This window comes from Neofelis nebulosa, chromosome 3 (assembly GCF_028018385.1).
Source record: "Neofelis nebulosa isolate mNeoNeb1 chromosome 3, mNeoNeb1.pri, whole genome shotgun sequence".
Lineage (NCBI taxonomy): Eukaryota > Metazoa > Chordata > Mammalia > Carnivora > Felidae > Neofelis > Neofelis nebulosa.
The window spans coordinates 65181038-65206191 of record NC_080784.1 but is presented as its reverse complement, the minus strand read 5'-3'; the positions used below and the strand labels follow the sequence as shown (position 1 = coordinate 65206191).

At 38.1% G+C, this 25154-nt stretch overlaps 1 protein-coding gene across 5 annotated transcripts in view; it reads right to left on the bottom strand.

Moving 5' to 3' along the window:
- MARCHF1 (membrane associated ring-CH-type finger 1) overlaps positions 1-23488 on the bottom strand; it is an 899266-nt gene extending 875778 nt beyond the window's left edge. The window contains exon 1 of one of the 5 annotated variants that reach the window (XM_058720976.1): positions 23336-23488. The gene's annotated coding sequence lies outside the window, so the exon portion shown is untranslated. Of the gene's footprint in view, positions 1-22641; positions 23231-23335 lie in introns of those variants that run through there. The other 4 variants (XM_058720974.1, XM_058720983.1, XM_058720977.1 and 1 more) reach the window with 4 other exon arrangements.
- Positions 23489-25154: the final 1666 nt, after the last annotated feature.

Below are 25154 nucleotides of genomic sequence, written 5' to 3'. Positions count from 1 at the left end.
TCTTTTCGAAGCAACAATGAATACTACCTAAAATCTGTGGATAGTCATATATATAATTATCTCTAAGACAGAAATACACATTCTTTAAAACATGTAATCCTTCAAACCCATGTGGGCAATTCTATTTTGTTTTAAAACAGACAACTATGATCTGAACTGTTGGAAGAAAACGGTGTTGTATTCCACACCAAAAGAATCTAAGTGAACTGTTTTTGCTAGTGCTAATGTCTGAGGACATGAGAACAGGGGGCATATGATTTATGTGGATGAAGGTCAAGGCCATACAAGAGCTATAGGAAGCTCTACCTCCATCAGTGGCCTTTTACCAAAGTTTACTGACACAGAAACCTAACAATAATTGCATTGAAAGCCAGTCACATTTTACTACCCAGAGTTCAGGAACTTTCTTTTACAACACAAAGTAATAACCAATACAACCTTAGGTACAAACGGTACAGTTTCATTACTAGTAGCTTAAAATACTAAAGTGATTTGTGATTTATCAAAATCTAGTCAGTCAGTTAAGACGGGAGGAAAAGCAGAGATGTAAAATGGCAGGGAGTTTATATAACAATATTTAACAGTTTAGTGAGCAATAGAAACATAAACTTTTGCTGTGGGTAGAAACTCATCTACAAATAGTATCTACAAATAATTGTTCCCTCTGTCTCAGTTTCTCATTTTAATATTTTATTTTCTTTTAGCTATGAAACTACCAGACTGCCTCATTTTTGCTCCAGTTGTTTTTCTGGAAATGTTGTTTGTTTGTTTGTTTTTCTGTAAAATATAATTGGTAAAAGTGTTTCTCACAACACCTAAAAAAAATCCTGATTAGGATACATAGACCCTTGTTGCATACACAATTGCTATAATCCCCACCAAGCCAATATTCCAAGAGAGAAAAAGGTTTATTAACAGTAAATCCCACAAGAAAACAATTTAGTATACATAAAATATGCATGTGTGCCTTTTGGTTTCACACTTATACATGGCAAACTTTTACAGAACCAATAAATGGTATCAAAAAAGACATTTCCAGATGATATATAATAAGAAAACCTACTAAATACAGGCTGGCTCTGAGAATGAGGACAGAAACCAAGTATATTTTAAGACAAGGCAATTTTCTTTCTCAAGAAGAAAATCTAAATATTTGAATATCTGACAAACAGTTTAAACCAATACAAACTAATTCTTATCTTTGAGAGAGGATTCCAAGGTTCCAAAACTATGACTGGCAAGTTTTCCCTTGAGTAGCTGGAAATATGAGAGAGGAACAAAGATATGAAAATAATGTCAGTGGCTGAAAGGAATCCTCAGGACCCTATTCGTAGAGAAGGCCCAAGGCACGTCTGAGAGTTCTAGGGCAGGAAACTTGGAAGGAAGAGAAAATAATAGTAGAGTCAGGACTACTCAAAGAGTAAAACGTTTTAAAGGCATCATATGTTCACTTCTGAACTGGCTGCTCAGCTGTAAACAAGGCTGGTATTCAACATAATTGCTCTGTATGCTATTTTTCAAGAAGTAGATTACTATCAAGAGGTATACGTGTATATTTTTCCTTATATACTCTGAGTCGACACCACATATCACCTCATTGATTCTCCTGTTGAGTAAAGAATGTGGGGACCTTCTAATGTTATTAGTGATATACAATCCAGCAAGCACAATAATAGGGCTCGTAATACAAAAGAATGCTTTCTGTCAACCCTTATTAGGCCAAGATTGTTAACCTTTCAAAACAAATTTCTCATTCATAAAAATATGAGTAACACTTTTCCTGCATACTTTGTTGGGGTTTTCTGCTCCAACCAACAGTCCAGTGGATTTATACCTGATAATTAACTGTGGCCAGGCAATCAGGTAGGCTCGATGGATACACAGTCCTGGCTCTTTTAAAGCTTACACTGCTGCATAAGGGCCAGCATTGAAAAGACTGTAATGACAACTAAACTGAGAAAGTATATGAGGGGTGCTGAGTGGGTCAGTCGGTTAAGTGTCCAACTTCGGCTCAAGTCATGATCTCATGGTTTATGGGTTCGAGCCCCGCATCGGGCTCTGTGCTGACAGCTCGGAGCCTGGACCTTGCTTTGGATTCTGTGTCTCCCTTTCTCTCTGCCCCTCTCCCCAGCTCCTCTCAAAACTGAATAAATGTTTTTAAAAAAAGTATGTGAATATAATTAGAAAATTAAATAATAACATAAATGTAGGTTAATATTGTGTTTTTCTTTTTCTTGTGTTACAAGTGTTCAAGTTCACAGGAGGCAGGGTCTGTCTTTTATGGACAGCATTAGGACTGGGTCTTTCTGAATAGCCATGTAACAGATGCTATGATTCTTTCAGAAACATTTTATTAAAAAGATAATTAACAATATTAAATATACTTTTTAAAAAAGAAAAAAAGCAACCATAACCTTACCACTGTAACAAAACATTTTTACTTAATACTTTCCACTTACCTATATAATCTCATTCATAGTGTTTACATTTTAGTATACTTTTTAGTATGCTGAATTTTTATATTGTATCTTTTTATACTATAAACGTTTTACATATTGGGGCAGCTGGGTGGCTCAATCAGTTGAGCATCAGACTTCAGCTCAGATCAGGATCTCATGATTTGTGGGTTTGAGCCCCACATCAGGCTCTGTGCTGACAGCTCAGAGCCTGGAGCCTGCTTCGGATTCTGTGTGTCTCCCTCTCTCCCTGTTCTTCCCCCACTTGGACTCTGTCTCTCTCTCAAAAATAGATGAACGTTAAAAAAAAATGATAAACATTTTACACATTCATTTACATTTACATGTTATTTACATCTGAAATAAAAATTAGAATGATTTTATTTCTAAGTGTTCTAGAGCAGTTTAATTCAAAATAATTCGTTCATCATTTGTCATTACTACCAGCCACACAAGCATTTGTACCTGTATTCAAACCACTGCACTCTAGCAAACCTGCATTTCTTCTGTTCTTTTAGGTATAGCCTAGCTACCAAAGGGAGACAGTACTGTTACAGAGTGACATCTGTTCAGAGGGCCCAAGCAGCACAGGTAGGGAGATTTTTCACAGGAACCATTACCCAACATGGTAGAGTCGTATTTCACATACTAGTAAATTTGCCTACTCCTGTCCAAATTTCTGTTTAATATACTTTCTTAGCTTTTGACCACCACCTCCATAAATATACCAAATAATAATGGTGATAGAGAAGATTCATATATCATTCCTCATCTTTCACAGAAAGGTTTTAAATTTTCAGAATTATAATATGTTAGAGATATATATTCATCCATGCTAATGAATTTTCCTTCTACTCTTTTACTAGTGGTTTTTAATCAAAAATGTATTTGTATATGATCAAAAATCATTTGAGCATCTATTGAAAATCTCTGATAATTTTTGTCCTTAAAATGTTTATTGGATGAATTATATCAATTGATGTTCAAAAATTAAACTTTCCATATACTCCTAGAAATAACCCCATTTCTTCATACTGTTATTGTTTTAGTATATCTATATAGTATTTTTCTTGATATTATTTTCTGAAATTTGACACCAATATTTATTTGGTAAAAATGTATAATTTGTTGTGTATAATTGTTCATAGTAGTCTTTTATGCTCCTTTGTGTTTCTGTAGTATCAGTTATAAGGTCACTTCTTTCATTTAATTTCATTTTGCCTCTTTTCTCTTGATTAGGGAAATTGAGCCGCTACCTTACAACACTCACAAAAATTAACTTGAAATGGATTAAACACTGAAATGTAAGATCTGAAATCATAAAATTCTTAGAAGACATAGGGGAAAAGCTCCTTGACACTGGTCTTGGCAATAAATTTTTAGATACGACATGGATAGCATAAGCAACAAAAGCAAAAATCAACCAGTGGGACTACATTAAACTAAAATCTTCTGCACAGCAAAAGAAACAATCAATAAAACAAAAAGGCAGCCTACAGAATGGGAGAAAATATTAGCAAACCATCTACCTGATAAGGGGTTAATATCCAAAATATACAAGGCACTCAGGCAACTCAACAAAAAACAAACAATCCAACTTAAAAATGGGCAGAATACCTGAACAGACACTTTTCCAAATAACACATACAGATGGCCAACAGGCACATGGAAAAGTGCTCAACATGACTAATCACCAAGGAAATGCAAATCAAAATCACAGTAAGATTATCACCTCAAATCTGTTAGGATGGTTGTTATCAAAAAGGGAAGAGATAAGAAGGTGAGGATGTGGAGAAGAGGGAACACATATGCACTTTGGTGGCAATGTAAACTAGCACAGGCATTATGTAAAACAGTATGTAGTTTCCTCAAAACATTAAAAATAGAAACGCCATATGATCCAGCAATCCCACCTCTGTGTATATATCTGAAGGAACTGAAATCACTACCTGCACCCCCATGTTCATGTGACATTATTCCCCATAGCCAACACATCAGTGGATGAATGGATAAAGACAAGGTATATATATATATATACAAAATGAAATCTTATTCAGCCATAGAAAAGAAGGAAATCCTGCCATTTGTAACGACATGGATATTAAGGGCATTACACTATGTGAAATAAGTCAGAAAAAGATACTGCAGAGTCTCACTTATGTGTGGAATCTAAAAACCCTAAACTCCTAGAAACAGAAGAATGATGGCTGCTGGGGTGGGCGTGAGGGAGAACGGGTGAAGACAATACAAGGGCAAAACTTCCAGTTACAAGATGAATAAGTGCCAGGAATGTAATGTACATCATGGTGACTACAATTAACAATACTGACTTGTATACATAAAACTTGCTCAGAGGGTAGATCTTGCATTTCTCACCACACACAAGAAGGAACTATATGAGATGATAGATATGTTAACTAAACTTACTGTGATAATCATCTCACAATACATATGTGTATCAAATCCTCAATTATACATCTTCAATTTACGCAATGTTCTGTGTTGATTATATTTCAATAAAGCTAGGGAAAAATGTAAATAAAATTTTTTGATATATTTTAAAAGTATCAACATACAATAATAATAGTATCTGTATCATAGAATTGAAATAAAGATTAAATGAGTTGCTCCACTTAAAGTGTCTTTCAAAAGTTAGTTCTCAACAAGTTTTAGCAATGATTGTTATTACTATTTTTATGATTTAGAGAGAACATGAACATCTATCTAGCCTATAGAAGAGAACCTCAAAAAAATCTATCAGAAGAAGTAAAATATTAAGTTTGCTGGATAGAAAATCAACATGTAAAAATCAATTTTCATCTCCAAAAGCAATTTAGGATGTGTATCTTTTTAAATATTCATAATTACAACAAAAACAGTAATCATCCTGGAGTAAGTCTCAAAAAAGTTAAGGAATATCTTTATAGAAAAAAAGCACATAGAAGCAGAACTAGATAATTAGAGATGTGTAACACATATATGGATAGAAAGGCTTTGACACAAAAATGACAGTCCTCTCAAATTAAACTATAACATCTATGCAGTTCCAATCCCAACACAGTATGTCAGAAGCTTAAAGGAAAGATATATCACATCCAAAGGGACTCAGTACAGAGATGTGATGATAGTTAAAAGAAAGATACTGTTTTTTCTCTCTCCCTTCACCCCACAACCACCACCACCTCCCAGGCCTGACGGAAGGGAAGGAATGGAGTTAGAGAAATCCAACTGGGACTGGAACCTTCTAATATAGGAGTTGTGGGGATAAAAGTATACATCTACTGCCACATCTGATAAGGGCCACAGAGGGAGCCAGAGGCATAAATTTCCTTAGCGCTCTTTCTCTTTGCACCCCAATCTCCTGCTGGTTTCTCCCATTGGTTAAATACAACAAGAAGTCAGAAGCCGAAGAAATACAAAGGATATAGGTCCATAGAGAATTGGTCTAAAGAAACAACTGAAGAATATCCATCATGTAGAATGCTTTATGGAATTTAACAAGCCAACTCTAAAACAGTATAGAAAAGGTTTATAAAAATAGCCAAGATAATTTTGAAAACTAAGGAGTGGAATTCTTCCTGACAAATATAAAGGCAGCTTATAATGTTAAAAGGATTAAAGAATTACGTATTGAATTGGCACAGAATTAGGCAAATAAACCAATGGAACAGACTACAGAATCCAGAACATATTTAATACATGACTCTTACATATTCTAGACTTAGCCTTACAAATCAATGGAAAAATTAAACTAGGACAATTGGCTATGCGCAGGACAGGGTCGAGGGGTAAGGGGTGAACTCTATTCAGAACAACTACAAAAATAAATTCCAACTAAGCCAGAGACCATAGTGTAAAACATTAATGCTTCAGTAGGAAACTGAATGATATCTTTATAATGTCTAAGAAAAAACTCCTCAAATAAGCAAAGCCAAAATTCATAAAGGAAATGAATGATAAAACTCAAAGTCATAAAATTTTTAAATTTCTATCTAATAAATGACATAATAAAATTTTTAAAAAGACAGCAAGAAAATATTTTCAATGAACGTAAATGATAAAAAGTGCTCAAAATGTACAAAGAGATCTTAAAATGCATTCTAAAAATCCAAAATTGGGGTGTCTGGGTGGCTCTGTGGGTTGAGCGTCCGACTCTTGACTTCAGCCCAGGTCATGACCTCACAGTTGGTGGGTTTGAGCCTCACATTGGGCTCTGCACTGACAAGCACTGACCCTTCCTGGGATTCTCTCTCTCCCTCTCTCTGCCCCTCTCCCCTGCTCGTAAGTGCGCTCTCTCTCTCTCTCTCAAAATAATAAAAATTTTTAAAAAGTTTTAAAAAACTTAAAAAGATAAAAATCCAAACGTATGGGGGAATAAGAAGAAAAGTATTTAAAAGGCAATTTACAAAAGAGAAGACCTAAACAGTCCTCATAAAACATAAAAAATGCTCAACAGCACTAATTGGGTTAAAGAAAACAAAACACCAATGAGGTATTTAAACTTATACATGCAGGGGCACCTGGGTGGCTCAGTTGGTTAAGCCTCCGACTTCGGCTCAGGTCATGATCTCGGGGTCCATGAGTTCGAGCCCCACGTCAGGCTCTGTGCTGACAGCTCAGAGCCTGGAGCCTGCTTCCGATTCTGTGTCTCCCTCTCTCTCAGACCCTCCCCCGTTCATGCTCTGTCTCTCTCTGTCTCAAAAATAAATAAACGTTAAAAAAAAATTTAAACTTATACATGCAAAAAAATAAGAGGCCTGGTAATGCTTTGTACATTGCTGAAGGACGTATAAACCGGTACAGCCATAATGCAGAGAATATCATAATCTGTAAGGATAGACAGGTCTATAACAATCTGCTGAAAATAGAAATCTACTACCCTCTGAACAGCATGACCACATTTTCACAATTTTACTACATATTTAAGTATGTATAGCCAATACAATTATTTTTATGTTTGTAAAGGTTGGGAAAGTGATGTAACATTATTATCCTTTGAAGCTTTCTTTTTCACTCAAATTTTAAAGATTGATCTATGTTGACACATGTAAATTTCAGTTCATTCATTTTAACATCTATATAGTATGCAATTGCTTCAAGATACCATAATTGAACATTTTTAGAGTTTTTAAATTAATACAAATGACATTCTCATAAACTCATGTCTCTTTGTGCCCACATGCAAGAGTTTTTCTAGAAGTAAAATTGCAGAATACCTCCAGAAATGCAATACCATACAGTTTGTAAACTAAAGTGTATGAAAAAGATATCCAAGAGATAGTATAAGACAAGGCACAGCACAATGCGTATTTATCAAAATGTATATGTTCTTATCTGAGCATAAATATATGTATGTGAGAATGTGATGTCTATATTGTGGATACATCTGAGGAAAGAAGTCAATATTTTTGAGTTGAGAGGGAATTGAAGGAGGACTTTCATTTTCTACTCTTAATACTTCTATATTGTTTAAATCTTTTACAACACACATGCTTTACCTGTTGTTTTACAGCTATAAAAATATCCAAAAAATCCACATTTATTCTTTTATTTTGCATTATGTTTATTATCCTAGTAATAAGATACCTAGTAGGACAATAGTAAAAACATTCTGGGGTATCAGATGAAATGCTTATGGCGTGTATGTTCACAAACTAATAATTAAGCAATTAACTTATCTTCCTTCATATTACCATTTATCTTTCAAATAGTCTCATTCCTTCATATTACCATTATCAAAATGAAATGCCCACATTATTGAAAATTTTAGAAAGAAAGAGGAGAAAAATAAAAGCACTCACTATAAAATGATGCCAATTATTAATACTATTCATTCATTCCCTCATTTACTTATGTGGAGGTAGAGGTGGTGGTTGTTGCCAACTTTCGTCTCACGCAACTAAATATTCAAATTTCATCCACACCGAAAAAGTACAAAGACACCTCAAAACTTTAAGTGTATAGCATATACCTTATTTTAAACAAAAGCTATACCTGAGAGTTTAAAGAATATGTATTAGCTTTAATAGTGGTATGAACTACTCACATTAAATAGCTATTATTATTAGAAAATTTATGGGGCGCCTGGGTGGCTCAGTCAGTTAAGCGTCCAACTATGGCTCAGGTCATGATCTCACGGTTTGTGAGTTGGAGCCCCGTGTCGGGCTCTGTGCTGTCAGCTCAGAGCCTGGAGCCTGCTTCAGATTCTGTGTCTCCCTCTCTCTCTCTGGCCTTCCCCTCTCAAGCTCTGACTCTCTCTCTCTCTCTCTCTCTCTCTCTCTCTGTCTCTCAAAAATAAATAAACATTAAAGAAAATTTACTTACTACCTTTAATCCTCACAACAACCGTAGGAAGGAGGTACTATCATCCATGTGTTACAGAAAAGGAAACCAACATTCAAACACGTTAAGCAGTTTGACCAGTGTCACCTCAGGAAGTAATGGAGATTGTTTCAAAACAACTCAATATGGCTTGGAGTCAACTTTTTCCAACTACCACTGTTTCCCATTTCTCTCAGAGGGGAAACTGAGACTTTCTATTTAAAATAAGTTTTCAAATTTTCTTTATATAACAGATATTTCCGTAAGTAAAATATAATAATTGTTCTCTGACTGAGAAAGAACATAAAAACATTCCATCTCTAAAAGCATAGACACACCCCCAACCCCACCGAGCACCCACATGAGGAAGTGCACATTATCAAATTCACACCAAGGCTGCTAAGTGAGTAGGAGCCCATGATGGACAAAAGGGCTTGTGAGTTCAGAGTCTGTAATCTACATAACTGTTACCACCATTAAGAGGAAAAAATATAGGTTTATGTGCTATGAAAGCACACAAAAGCACATAAAAGTAAAACTTAGTAATTTTTAATTGTTCTTGTAATTATTTATTAGAACAAGTTACAGATGACAATTACTTGTTTAAAACTATTTAAAACAAACATGATTTCTAATTTAAAAATGGGCAGAGGACCTGAATAAACATTTTTCCAAAAAAGACATACAGTTAGCCAACAGGCACATGAAAACATGCTCAACCTCTTTATCAGGGAAATGAAAATTATAACCACAATATACCTGTTGGAATGACTAGATGCAAAAAGACAAGAAAGAATGAGAATGTGAAGAAAAAGGAAACCTCATGCATTGCTGGTGAGAATGTGAACTGGTGCAGTCACTGTAGAAAATAGTATCAAGGTTCCTCAAAATTAATAGAAATATCATATGATCCAGTGATTCCACTATTGGGTTTATTTAAAACAAACATTACTCAAAGAAAACAAAAAACACTAATTCAAAAAGATATATGCACCTCTATGTTTACTGCAGCACTATTTACAATACTCAAGATATGGAAGCAATCCAAGTGCCCATCGACAGATCAAGTACAAAGAAAATGTGATACACACACACACACACACACACACACACACACTGAAATGTTACTCAGTCATAAAAAAAGAATGAGATCTTACCATTTGTGAAAGTATGAATGAACTTGGAGGGTATTATGTCAAGTGAAGTTAGATAAAGAAAGATAAAGGCCATATGATTTTACTTGTATGTGGAATCTACAAAACAAAACAAACAAACAAAAAGCAGAAATAGACCCATAAATACAGAGAACAAACTGATAGTTGTTGGGGGGATGGGCAAAATGGGTGAAGGAAAGTGAGAGACACAGGCTTCCAGTTATGGAATGAATGTCCTGGGAATAAAAGGCACGGCATAAGGAATATAGTTGATGGCACTGTAACGGTGTTGTATAGTGACAGATGGTAGCTACAATTTTGGTGAGCAGAGCATAATTACAGTTGTCTAATCACTATACTGTACACCTGAAATTAACGCAACTTCAATGAAAAAAAAACTCTTAGATCCCAGTAAGAGTTGTCTCTCATACTGTCGAGAGGCAAATTATTCCAAGAAATTTTTGCACTAGATGTACCTCCATAGAGTGTAACTTAGCATGAAATAGAAGATTTTTTTCACATTTTTCTCTATATGTAATTTTATCATAAAAGATATACAGATAAATGCAAAAGAATTAAAAAATAACCAACACCCACAAGAGAACTATTCAGATTTAACAGAAGCTATCACTTTCAAGTTTTGCTTCATCTTTTTTTTCCCTTCAAGAAGTATCTAACTTTTTTTGTCAAAAGAAATCATACTTATGAAAAATTATTTGGAAAATAAGGAGAAATAGGGTAAAAAACTAACCATAGTCCCAGGACCACTATCAACACTTTGAAACACTTACTTTTATTATTTAAAGAAAAACAGATTTGTGTAATTAGACTTCTAACGCAAAAATTCCTTTACATGTCCCCAAAATATATTTTTGGCCTTTCTGGGTTACTGGGTACTGTGTTGAAAAAATTTTAACACTTTTTGCATCATTTTTAACAATATCTATAAGTTGGTAACTATGGCTCATCCTCATAACAAAAGTCCACGGAAATAGTGTCTATTACCACTGCTTTTAAGATTCTTTTCTTAATTTTGGTCTACAAAAGCTAAGGAAGTTTAATGATTCTGCTTTTCAGAGCCTAAGGGTGGTTATCCTCTAACGTGAATGTTGTAAGGAACAAATCAAAAAGTCTCAGGGGCACTTGGGTGCTCAGTCGGTTAAGCCATTAAGCATCTGTCTCTTGATTTTGTTCAGTTCAGGTCAGAATCTCGCTGTTCATGAGACTGAGCCTCGTATCAGGCTCTGCGCTGACAGCGTGGAGCCTGCTTGGGATTGCATCTCACTCTCTCTTTCTCCCTTTTCCGGCTTGCCCTGTCTCTATCTCAAAATAAATAAACATTTTTTTTAAATGTCTCAGACTTTACCTTTGATACTTGTTATTCAACATCCTAATAATCTGCCCAATTAATTCCCCCCACTTCTGTCTAATTCCCTCTCATTGTTCATGGCACAAATCTTTGTTTCATGTAGTAATTACTGAATAAATACATGTTTTCCCATGTACTTACTAAATATTTTTAAAATAATAGACTTAAGAGATTTCATAAAAGATTAGTTTAAAAGTAACCTATAAAGATAAATGAAGCTATTTCATGAAAGAGGGAGTATTGCTGGCAAGACCATTATATATATTATGCTACATCTTAGAGGGTCATTTCACACCGTGTCTTAAATACAACTTTGGGTTCCATTAAGGCAAAATTGCTAAGAAATATCAAAAGAAATATAGTTCTAGGTGGAAAGTAATTTGTCTCTAGTTTCTTACATGTCAAATCTGGGAGAAATTAGCAAAAGCAGAATCCAAACTTGTGTGAGTACTTAGGCAATTTAACTACATTAAAACTTAAGTACATGAACTCTTCTGGGACTGAATAATTAAATGTGGCTATGCACCATACTTCAGCAGCATCTATATACACTCTTTGTGTGCTACACTATTAAAATCAATCTCAAGTAAAAGTTTAGTTGAAATACTTTTAAAAGAGAAAAGTCTAGGGGCACTTGGGTGCTCAGTCGGTTGGGCATCCGACTTCAGCTCAGGGCACGATCTCACTGTTCATGGGTTCGAGTCCCACATCGGGCTCTGTGCCGACAGCTCAGAACCTGGAGCCTGCTTCAGATTCTGTGTCTCCTCTCTCTCTGCCCCTCCCCTGCTCATACTCTGTCTCTCTCTCTCTCTCTCAAAAATAAACAAATACTCTCAAAAATAAATAAATAAACATTTTTTAAAAATTTAAAAAAGAGAAAGTCTATCTACAATTCTACCACCTTAAAAACTAACAGATAGCTAATAAAAATACATAAACTTTTGTAACACTGTAAAACTCCTTAAATATAAAGAATTTTAAAAGCCTCATAGACAGTTCTTAAGGTATCCCCATGAGGTAGGACAAATAAATTGAATAAACTAATAAATATCCTTTTTCTTTCAACTCTATTTATTTAGAAATGCATTAACTTCAAAATTATCCATTCCTACAATTCTCACATTTTTAAATGTTCATAACTTTAAGTATTTGTTAGTCTGCATATATCATACAATATTCTCCCCAGATGTTTCACACATTTGTTTTTTGCTCAAATGTCATCTGGTTTATTCATGAGGCCCCTCCTTACTGTCACCGTCACACATACACAATCACATACACTCATGCATGCATACTTCATTCTTTAATATTCAAAGCATTTTGTGACAGTCCCTCCTACTTGGCACATCTCCTCCTTCGGGCTGTGACTCCTTAGAAACTGCCAAGCTTTCCCAACAATAGGGCTTGCGCACACTTCATTGTCCCTCTGTTTGAAAACTCTTTCCTTCTCTAATTAACTCGTTTTCATCCTTTTGATCCATGTCAGCTCATGTCACCTTCTCAAAGAGGCTTGCCCAGGTCTCCCTTGCTAAGTCAAACCCCTATAACAGGCTTTCTTACCAGTGTGTACTTGTTCATCAGTGCATTCACTCTGGCATGTGTGTGTTCATTTGTGTGGTTACTTAATTAATTTCACTGAAATAAAACTTTCCAAAAGAGGCAGTAATTGTGCCACATTTTGTTACTCATTTTGCCACCAGGACCTAGCCAGGGCATACATATCAAAGGGAAGTAAAACAAAAAGTGGGGGAAGGGGGGATTGATTAGGTCAACAGATGACCTTATAGTTACTAGAAGATTTCTTTAAATAGCCTCATTTGGTGACCTGAAAGATGACGACTTTATAAATAAAACACCTTTGAAAAATACATTGTTTTAGCTTTTTCCTTATAATTTCTCTCACTATAAATAGAATTGGCTTAGTCCTGATTCTTGTTCTTTCTTGTTTTGTTTTTTTGTTTTTCCTTTTCTTCTACAGAAAAAAAAAAAGTAATTTACCATGTATCTTAGGCCAAGTTGCCTTCAAAAGAAGAATGTGAAATAGAAACTTATGTGCAGGGGTGCCTGGGTGACTCAGTTGGTTGAGCATCCAACTTTTCACGTAACTTTTCCCAGGGTTGTGGGATCAAACCCTATGCTCAGCATGGAGCCTTCTTAAGATTCATTCTCTCTCTTCCTCTGTCCCTCTCCCCTGCTCGCATGCTCACTCTTTCACTCTTGCTCTCCCTTTCTCTAAAATAAAATTTAAAAATTTTAGTTTAAAAAAAAAAAAAATGTGCAAATACCAGAAGGTGATCCCAGATGGTAAGAATGAAGCACCAGGTAAAGTGAAATAGGAAATAAAAGCCAACATAAAAGTATGGAGTTGGGTTGTCACCATGGCCAAATGAGGTTCCACTCAACCTGGACCCTCAGGGGGAACTACAGAAAGCCTTTCTCTCTCAGAACTGCCCACCTATTCCCACTGATTGAGGGATTCTCCTAGTGGTATTAGCTTCTCCCCACTTCTAGGCTGCACTTTTAGGGGCAAAGGGATATATAAGACACCCTGGTCAAATCACAGAGCAGCAGTTAAAAGATACTCTGCACAAGTTCAAGGTGAGAAGAAGTCAACACAACTGAGGCACAGCCTGACAAAAATGTTTGCCACAGTCACAGGAAGACCTGGAAGTGAGGCTGAAATGGAAGTGAGACTGAAAGGATATACATCAGACTCCAAGAGGCATGTGACACACAGTATGAGCATCAGGGCATTGCTCATCAGAGAGTCAGCATCAAATAACAAGCAAGGAACACCACAGTCCCTAATTTATCATTCTTACCAAGCCTCAGTGAGTTTCCTAATGTACCTTAATACACTGAAAGGAAGGATGGGAGGGAAAGAACCCATTCCAGGCATTTTGAACAACTTGGTTGTGTCTCAAAACTCCATGGTTTCTCAAGATCATAAGACCATGAAAGACCCACCACTAATATCATCCTCAATGAGGAAAAACTGAGAGCTTCCCCCCTAAGGTCAGGAACATGACAAGGATGTCCACTCTCACCACTGTTGTTCAACACAGTGTTGGAAGTCCTAGCCTCAGCAATCAGACAACACAAAGAAATTAAAGGCATCCAAATTGGCAAGGAAAAAGTCAAACTTTCACTCTTCACAGATGACATGATACTCTACATGGAAAACCCAAAAGACCCTATCAAAAACTGCTGAAACTAATACATGAATTCAGCAAAGGTGCAGGATATAAGATCAATGTACAAAAAATGGGTCGCATTTCTATACACCATAAAGCAGCAGAAAGAGAAATCAAGGAATCAATCCCATTTACAATTGCACCAAAAACCATAAAATACCTAGGAATAAATCTAACTAAAGAGGTGAAAAATGTATACACTAAAAACTATAGAAAGCTTATGAAAGAAATTAAAGAAGACACAAAAAAAATGGAAAAACATTCCAGGCTCATGGATTGGAAGAAAAAATATTATTAAAATGTCAACACTACCCAAAGTAATCTACACAGTCAATGCAATCCCTATCCAGATAACACCAGCATTCTCCACAGAGATAGAACAAACAATCCTAAAATTTGTATGGAACCAAAAAAGACCCTGAATACCCAAAGCAATCCTGAAAAATAAAACCAAAGCAGGAGGCATCACAATTCTGGACTTGAAACTGTATTACAAAGCTGTAATCATCACAACGGTATGGTACTGGCACAAAAATAGACACATAGATCAATGGAACAGAATAGAGAACCCAGAAATGGACCCACAAACATATGGCCAAGTAATCTTTGACAAAGTGGGAAATAATATCCAATCAAAAAAAGTCTCGGGGCGCCTGGGCGGCTCAGTCGGTTGAGCGTCCGACTTCAGCTCAGGTCATGATCTCATGGCTCCTGAGTTCGAGCCCCGTGTCGGGCTCTGTGCTAACAGCTCAGAGCCTGGCACCTGCTTCTGCTTCTGTGTCTCCCTCTCTCTCTGCCTCTAACCCACTCACATTCTGTCTCTGTCTGTCTCAAAAATAAACATTTAAAAAAAAAAAAGAGTCTCTTCAGCAAATGGTTTTGGAAAACTGGACAGTGACATGCAGAAGAATGAACCTTTATTACTCCATACACAAAAATAAATCGAAAATGGATAAAAGACCTAAACATAAGACAGGAACCCATCAAAATCCTAGAGGACTAAACAGGCAACAACCTCTTTGGCCTCAGCCGCAGCAACTTCTTACTTGACATGTCTCCAGAGGCAAGGGAAACAAAAGCAAAAATGAACTATTGGGACCTCATCAAGATAAAAAGCTTCTGAACAGCAAAGGAAACAATCAGCAAAACTAAAAGGCATCTGACGGAATGGGAGAAGATATCTGCAAATGACACATCAGATGAAGGATTGGTATCCAAAATCTATAAAGAACTTATCAAACTCAACACCCAAAAACCAAATAATCCAGGGAAGAAATGGGCAAAAGATATAGACATTTTTTTTCCAAACAAGACATCCAGATGGCTAACAGACACATGCAAAAATGCTCAACTTCACTCAATATCAGGGAAATACAAATCAAAACCACAATGAGATACCACCTCACACCTGTCAGAATGGCTCACATTAACAACGCAGGCAACAACAGATGTTGGTGAGGATGTGGAAAATAGAGGATCTCTTTTGCACTGCTGGTGGGAATGCAAACTGGTGTAGCCACTCTGGAGAACAGTATGGAGGTTCCTCAAAAAATTAAAAATAGAACTATCCTACAATCCAGCAATTGTCATCCAGAGAATACAGGAGTGCTGATTTGTATGGGCACATGCTCCCCAATGTTTACAGCAGCACTATCGACAGTAGCCAAATTATGGAAAGAGCCCAAATGTCCATTGACTGATGAATAAAGAAAATATGGTGTGTGTGTGTGTGTGTGTGTGTGATGGAATATTATTTGGTGATCAAAAAGAATGAAATTTTTCCATTTGCAACAATGTGGATGGAACTACAGTGTATTATGTTAACTGAAATAAGACGGTAAGAGAAATACAAATATCATTATGATTTCACTCACAGGTGTAATTTAAGATATGAAACAGATGAACATAAGGGAAGGAAAGCAAAAATAATATAAAAACAAAGAGGTAGACAAACCGTAAGAGACTCTTAAATACAGAGAACAAACTGAGGGTTGCTGGAGGGGTTTGGGATGGGGGATGGGACTAAATGGGCAATGAGCATTAAGGAGGACACTTGTTGGGATGAGCACTGGGTGTTATAGGTAAGTGATGAATCACTAAATTCTACTCCTGAAATTATCCTGAATTTATAATCACTTAAGGGGCACCTGGGCAGCTCAGTCGGTTGGGCGTCTGACTTCAGCTCAGGTTATGATCGCATGGTTCATGAGTCTGAGCCCTGCATCAGGCTCTGTGCTGACAGCTCAGAGCCTGGAGCCTGCTTTGGATTCTGTGTCTCCTTCTCTCTTTGCCCCTACCCTGCTCATGCTCTGTCTCTCTCTGTCTCTCTCTCTGTCTCTCTCTCTCTCTCTCAAAAATAAACATTAAGAAACTTTTATAATCACTTAGAAATGGAATTACATATTTTAGTTCACTTTGAGTATCTATCCATCACTAGACAAGTTCAACAAAAATTCTAGGTCAATCCTCAGAAGTGTAGTTAATTTAGGTCATACTTGAAGTGTATTGTTAAAGATATTTCTGAAACTACTAACTAACCTTTGCAACATTTCTTCTGGAAGAAATATATTCTTGGCATGGATACATTCATCTATATACCAAAAAGAAAAGAAGTTACACACAATTAACTTATTAACTTTGTTATATGCAAGTGACAAGACATCAGTCTGTATCAGTTGCTTGTCTGAGTAACAAGTTGAAAAACGAAAGATAGTTGTTTCTAGAAAGAGGGAAGCTCCAGACTTTCCACGTTATCCACTCCCTATATGTGGAATTTATTTGCAAGTTAGGATGATTCATATATCATGGGGTTCCTTTGTTCAGAAAAAAAGTGGGTTTTATATATACACACGTGTGTGTTTGTTGTATGTGTATAACACTCCCAAGAGAAAGAAAAGTTTTGCCAATTTGTTATATTTAGTTACCATGAATTCAAATTTACTAGCTTCAAGATTTCAGATGGAAGAAGCATCAAAGAGGTAAGCTGAATTTTAATGGTGTTTTTATCCCCTGGGATGACGAGTGGGAGCATTTGCCAATCTAGACAAATACCAAGAGGCTGAGAGTATGAGCAGGGGACCACTGAAACAGGGTAGGGAAACCAGCAGAAATTTTGGCAGTCTTATGGGGCTGGAGATAAAAAAAAAAAAAAAAAAAAAAAAAAAAATAGGTGCAGGAAGGACCAAGATGCCAGTGAGAAATAAATCATGAAGCATCAAGCTGACACATGCATGGTTTTAGCCACATGACATCTGCTGACATGTGAAACTACGTATACGATGCTAAAGGACTAAGAAGAACACTTCTGAAAAGAAGAGCAGGATTCTCAGAAGTACTGCCCCGAATTGTGTTTAGTACCTGTGAATGCACCAGTGGATGCTCTAAATATCTATGCCTTGGCAGCTAGGTTCCCCCGCAAGGGATAAAGACTATTAGTACTTGAGTCAGCTCAGTCACTGATTGGATTATAAGGACTGGCAACCTCTCTAATTCATTCACCTAGCAGGAGTGTCGACAACTCTTTGGACCTGGATAAATCATCTGGAGCTTCTAGAATTTGTCACAATTACTTCTAGTAATTGTCACAATTACTAAAATCAAGAGTAAAGACAGACACTGAAGAAAAGTTCTACAGTAATCCAGTTATTGGTGTTAACTAACAAAAACTTTCAAATGATCTTGATTAATATGCTCAAAGTAACAGAGGAAAAGGTGGAAAAATAGATTAATTGGTATCTATAGCAAAGAATGAAATGCACATTGAAAACCAAAAAAATACACTAAGTAGAATAATAACCCATAGATGAGCTTGAGAGCATAACAGCCATAGTGAAGGAGAGAAGGCTAGTAAACTGGAATAAAAGATCAAAGGAAAATATCCACACAAACATAGAAAGAAAGAGTAGAAAATAGTGAAACAAGTGTAAGAGCGTGCTGGGCACAGTGAAACCATGTACTAAACATACAACTGAGATCTCAGAAAAAAAGAAAAGAAACAGAATGGAGTAGAACTATTTTTTTCAAGAACTCATCAATGAATTTCATCTGATGAAACACATCAATCCACAAATTCAGAAAGCACTACAAACTCTAAAGAGGATAAACAAAAAGAAAACCACACCTACTAACATCATTGAAGGACTGAAAAAAACTAAAGACAAATGAAGAATCTTAAAATCAGCTAGAGACAAAGACACATGACCTGCAAAACAACAAGACTGACAGGTCTGATGGAAGCCCAAGTCAGGAGAATAACTACTTCAAGTGTTCACAGGAAATGACTGACAAACAAAAATTCTATTCCCGGTTTACATATTCTTTATAAAAATAAAAGCTGTATAAAAACATTTTCAGACACACAAAAAAATGAGAGAATTTGTTGCCAGAAAACTTGCAATTAAAAGATATATAACAACCTATTTAGCAAGTTTTATGATAAATTGTAATACGGGAATTGCCGAGAATGCAGCTAATTAAAAATACCAGATGTTGGGGCGCCTGGGTGGCTCAGTTGGTTGAGCGCTGACTTCGGCTCAGGTCACGATCTTGCGGTCCGTGAGTTCGAGCCCCTCATCGGGCCCCTGTGCTGACAGCTCAGAGCCTGGAGCCTGTTTCAATTCTGTGTCTCCCTCTCTCTGACCCTCCCCATTCATGCTCTGTCTCTCTCTGTCTCAAAAATAAATAAACGTTAAAAAAAAAAAAATTAAAAAAAAATACCAGATGTTTAAAATAGAAAGCACCTCTATATAGATTCACCTCTATATAAGTTTACTTCTTTTTTTAATTTTTTTAATTTTTTTATGTTTATTTATTTTTCAGAGAGTGTGTGCGCATGAGAGAGAGACAGACAGACAGAAAGAGAGAGAGGGGGAGGGAGGGAGGGAGGGGCAGAGACAGGGAGACACAGAATCTGAAGCAGGCTCCAGGCTCTGAGCTTTCAGCACAGAGCCCTACATGGGGCTCAAATTCACAAACCAGGAGATCATGACCTGAGCTGAAGTCAGACACTCAACTGACTGAGCCAACCAGGAGCCCCTATATAAGTTTACTTCTTTAACTGAAAAGATCTATAAGTTACAAAGTTAAGTAATGAGGTAGTATTTGTTGCACAGTTCTTCCTGTTTTTTGGAAATCACTTTTGCACATCAGCTCATTTACTGTGGGGACCATACCCTGTGAGAAATGCAGGGCAGATGTTATCATCTTTATTTTATGGAAAGTGAAACTAATGCTCAAGAGATTCAGAAGCCTGTCCTCAATTACATGACAAAGTCAAAACTAGAACATGCATTTCCTTCCTACCCAGCTTTTATCACTCTGACACTGGGAAGTAGAAAATAAATATAGGGGCACCTGGCTGGATCAGTCCGTAGAGCACCCAACTCTTGATCTCAGGGCTGTAAATTCTAGTCCCACATTGGGTGCGGAGATTACTTAAAAATAAAATCTTCTAAAAAACTAAAAATAAAATAATAGTATTATAGAGGTCCATTAAGTGGCGTAATACATAACAAACAAGGGGATGATTTGGGCTTCTAGAGATTTTGTCTCAAATGTTCTTTAATTTTGTTTTTAAAAACTCCATTACCTACGTTATTTTAACCCAGTGAATAAGATATTATGACACTCCTGAATATTTTCTACTGTTTCATAACTGTTGACTTTCACTCTTAGCTTTCGATTTCCAGAAGAAGCAGAGACACCAAAACTTTTCAGCCAAAAACGTTTTACTGAACAATTTCTTTATCAAAGACCTATGCAAGAGTTAACACCACAATGTCTTGTGATGCACAAAACATCCTTTAACTAGTATTTGAAAAACACCATAGAAAACCTCATAAGACAATCTCTGATGGAGTTCAAGATATAATGTTGCCTCAAGGAAGGCAGAGAGTTTCACTGTATTACAGAGATTCTACATTATCTGTTCAAATCCAACAGCTGGAACAGGGAAAACAAGAGGCCACCAAATAATATAAACTTATTCCTCCTACATAATTTTTTTTCTTAGAAATCCTCCAGTATTCTGACATCATGCTCTTTTCTACAATCTTGAAAACATCACTATTGCCTACTGCAGGCAATAGACTATAGTTTTGCTTTTGTCTGATAATGCAACTTCCTCTCATCTTTTCCTGTTAAGCATCCTTGCATAACAAAATAGCCAAAATATTTGTGAATACATTAAAGAACATCGTGATAATATTCTCTAATTCAGGGACATTCTTTTACTTCATGTTTTTAAAATAATACTGTACTGCCTATCAAATATACGAAATCACATATATACGTATACATGTTTATAAGATGATCATACTTTCTGAGAACTTTCCTCACCTACTCTAGTGTATGCGTAGTGAAGATCATTTTTTGTACCTTCTTGGATAAATATTTTTAAAACAAAAGATTTCAAACATAAAACATAACCTATCTTTAATGTGGAATTTTACTTACTTCAAAGGAAGTAACACATTTTATTGTTAAAGGAAATATCATTTGCCAAAAAAAACACTAGCCAAATACCATATACCTCCTGCTTATGATTATTACTTGCTGACTGTCTGACTGGGACTATATATATTTTATACATACATATATTTTTTATGTTGGGTGTACCCCATCACGTAAGCACATCATCAGCCTGTATGCTCACAGGGCTAGTTTCAAAAAGAGATGTTGTCACTATAATATGCAAGAAAAGCAGCCAACATGAGCAACGGGCTCTCTAAGAACCTTCATGTAAAGCTCCTTAACGTTTACTATAAGGAGATGAGTACAATAAAGTTAAAAAGAAAGAAACTTTTAATGAAACAGGTGGAGCCCTTTATAAGTCAGGAAACAAATAATGAAATAAAAATTATTTCTGAATCACAGGAGAAAAAGTTGCCACTAACCCCAAAGTCCTGGGTACAGGTAAGCTCGTATCATTGGTCTCTCAACATAACACCACATAATCAAAGATTTAATTATGCACTTCCCAAGAGAAGACTGGAAAAGCCACACAGTGCACTTTTCCAAAAGCAAAACTGATGTGAAATTCTTAGTCTCACCATTTATATTTAGTAAAATCTCCTTCCATCATTTCACCCAGTTAGCTCCTTTTTCACTTCCACCACGTGTTTTAATTCAAATAATTTTCTATCATGTCTGTTCTAAAAAGACTTCAAACTTTATCAGAAGGGCAACCACTGGTCTTTTACACTTTTATACTTCTATTTTTAAAAAGCTTCACTTGGATCATCTATCTTTACAGAAAAAGAAACAGTCTAAAGGAAAACCAGTAGCCCTTTTTAAGAAAAGGAAAATGAAATTACTCTTTGAATTGTAACTGAGGTTGTTACTTTCTTACACCCTACCATTATGTTCGATACTGGAATATCAAACTTGCATACAAGAATCTCCTTGATATTCGGGGATCATTATACACTAAATCCATGAAAATAAAACAGCTCTTAAAATTTTAAATATTTTAGGTTGCCATGAATGAAACTCCAAAAGAAAGTAACCGAACCCCAAAGTAACAAACTTTCATTCCTTCCACCTTTTTAACAATGTGTTACTTCTGGAAATAAAGTGATATCAAAATCAAATATTCCAATAGGTACCGCACTTCTCTGTGATCTGAAAATTGGACTCTTCCCAAACAGAAGGAATTCATCGATAAAACGTGTGTCAAACCTGCAGGTAGCGAGGAGGCGTGGGTATTGCTAGCTTGGCTTTCTAGCACTTAACACGCAACACAACTCTAAGACACCTGAGCAGGTTCCGAATCTTTTCCCTTTAAGCCCTCAAAACTCTGTAACAGGACAAATCTCGAACACATTTAGCAAGAAAACCTCTTCCGAAATTACTGAACAACAAAAGGGATTGCCAGGAAGGCGTGGATCTCCCTAACTGTATCCTGAACCTGCTTCCAATTCCATCCACCTGCCGCAAATAATCCTCACAATAAGCGCGTCAGAAACCAGAAAAAAAGAAAGAAAAAAAGAAAGAAAGAAAGAAAGCAAGCTAGAGTGCGTCTCCCTAAGTTTGCTCTTTGACTCACACCACTAGGGGACAGAACTTGGGCGTCATTCGGCCTCAATTAGTCACTTCACTTCCAGGAGCTTAAGAAGCTCGCCCTGCACCTGTCTAACTGCGACACTTACCGTGGGCGCAGGACACTTCTGGTGTCTCAAGTCCCAGCTCTCAGTCCCGCCTGCCGCAGGAACACAATGGCATCCCTCGCCCAGGCGGGTGGGTGCCGGGGACCCGGATCCGACTCGACAGTTGCGGAGAGCCTGACTCAGATTTGAGTGCATTAGCGCTACACCCAAGACAAAGGCTGCCCTCGGTGGTCCTGGGCGTGCGCCCGCCCTGGGGTGATCGGTGCCCGCCCCCCTCAAGCCCACACTGGAAGCTCGTGAGCCTGTAAAGTGGCCGTCATCGATTCCGCGCTTTCCGAGGGGTGCGGTTCGCTGACTAGTACGAAGCTGGTGTAAACAGCGCGCCGCGCACTGGGGAGCCACCAGAAAAGGCTAGTGCGCAGGGCGGGCGCTGGCGGACCAGAGGAGGTAACTACTACCCCCGGGCAGCCGGCTGGCACAGTCTCCACTCACCCGAGCGGCGCCCGCAGGCGAGCCCGCCGCCTGGGAGTTGGGTCCCAGCACCCACCACGCACCCCAGCCAGGAGCCTCGGCTGCTTCGTGGACCCACCGGGCAAAGGCACCTGCTGCCAATGCTCCCAGCCTGGTGCTGTGCCAAGCCCCGCTCGGGGTCAGGGACACAGACGCCCGGGACGGGGAGCCTAGGAGGGTACGGGCTCGCAGCGAGGCGGATTGAACGATCTTGGCAATCACTCACCGGCGGAGGGCGAAGTCGCTCAGGCGGCCGCGCGGCGGAGCGCAAGGAGCATCCCGCGGCGCAGGCATCCTCCCATCCTTTGTCAGTAGCGGGCGGAGCGCTCCTCCCCAGCTTGCGGACGTACACCCGGCTCTGGCTTCGCTTCCCAGCCCTCTCCCCTCCTCTCCTCCCCCTCCCCTTCTCCGTCCCCCTCTCGGAGCCGGCACTCACTCGGCTCCCATGATGTCATCCGGTGGAAATCTGCCATGCTCAAAGACTAGAATAATCCAGCGCTCACGCGGGGAACGCAGCGCGGGCGGAGGCGGCGGCAGAGCCTTTAGGCGTACCCACAACCGGCCTGGCCAGTATAACTGGAGTTCAGGCCCGGATGAGGAGGGGTCTGCAGAAAGGTGGCTCCGAGGGTGTGGAAGAGCGGGGTGGGCGTGGTGGGGATGAAGCCCAGGACGAAAAGTGCGGGCTCTGCTGCAAAGATTCCTAACTCAGTGTTTAGACTGACGGCGAATAACAAGGGTAAGGAGAAAGTTTTTTTTGGCTTCTTGGCCGCTGTAGCGCCCCAGCACGGCGCTGGACTCCTATAGTACAGCCAGGAGAAGGCCTAGAACCCCTTGGACTCCAGAACTGCAGCCTCAGAGTTTAGGGTGTCTGCCCCTGGCAACCTCAGTGACTGGCAGCTAAGAGGATGAAGAAAGACTCATACTGCTTATGGGCGAGAGAATCTGAAACAAAACATCCGGAAATGAGGGGGGGTCACGGCGACCTGTGAAACTAACAAGGAAAAGACCATCACTCCCTTGAGAAGCCAATAACAGAAAATCACCCGAGGCCTTAGTTTTCCCTCACTTCCTCCTCACCAAATACTATTGGACACTCTCGCGGTGACTTCTTCGTGGCCTCACCCAAAGGATTGCCATCGCTGATGAAAACATTTAAATCACGAGAGGTTCATTAAAAGCCATAAAAGATGTGATGCCAACTTTATTTTTATTTGATATTCTTTAAAATATCAATAGATGTTTTCTTGGAGGAACAAACAGCCTCCTCAGTACTGTTAATGGAAACACACACACACCCCAGATGAGACCCAGTTCCCCACCAATCCAGGGTTGTCTCCTGTTAAAAATTGTTGCTGTTCCAAGAACAGATCCCAACAACTGTCTGTACTCATCAAGGAGTCTCTTGAAGTCCCCAGAATTACCTGCCACTATCACCCCTGGACGAAACTAACGTTGCTTGGGGAAGCATTAACAATCAGTGCTGATTAGGCTGGATTAACTGAGAGTGTCTCCTCAGCAACACACAGACTCTGCCAGTGGCTTCATCCACCATCACCCTTTAGAAGTAAAAAGACTAGAGACACCTGGGTGGCTCAGTCGGTTAACCTCACTCAAGTCACGATCTCAGGGCTCCTCGGTTTGCCTCCCACCCTCCGCCACTGGGCTCTGCGCTGACAGTGTGGAGCCTGCTTGGGATTCTCTGTCTCCCTCTCTCTCTGCCCCTCCCCTGCTTGTTCTCTCTCTCTCTTTCTCACTCTCTGTCTCAAAATAAACAAACTTTTTTTTTAAGTGTAAAGACTAGATACACTTAGTACAATTAGGGACTCCTGAATCTTTGTAAATACAAAGAGAAAGACTCAGTATAATAACAACTTGAAGGCTAGTTACTGTATTCAATAGGCTTGTAAATCCATTTGAAATTCACTGGGACTTTTCTTAGGAAAAGATAACAAAGTGTGAAAAAAGAGGATCGGAAATTATTTTTAAAAATAAAATGTCAAAAAGGCCATGAGGGGGGCGCCTGGGTGGCGCAGTCGGTTAGGCGT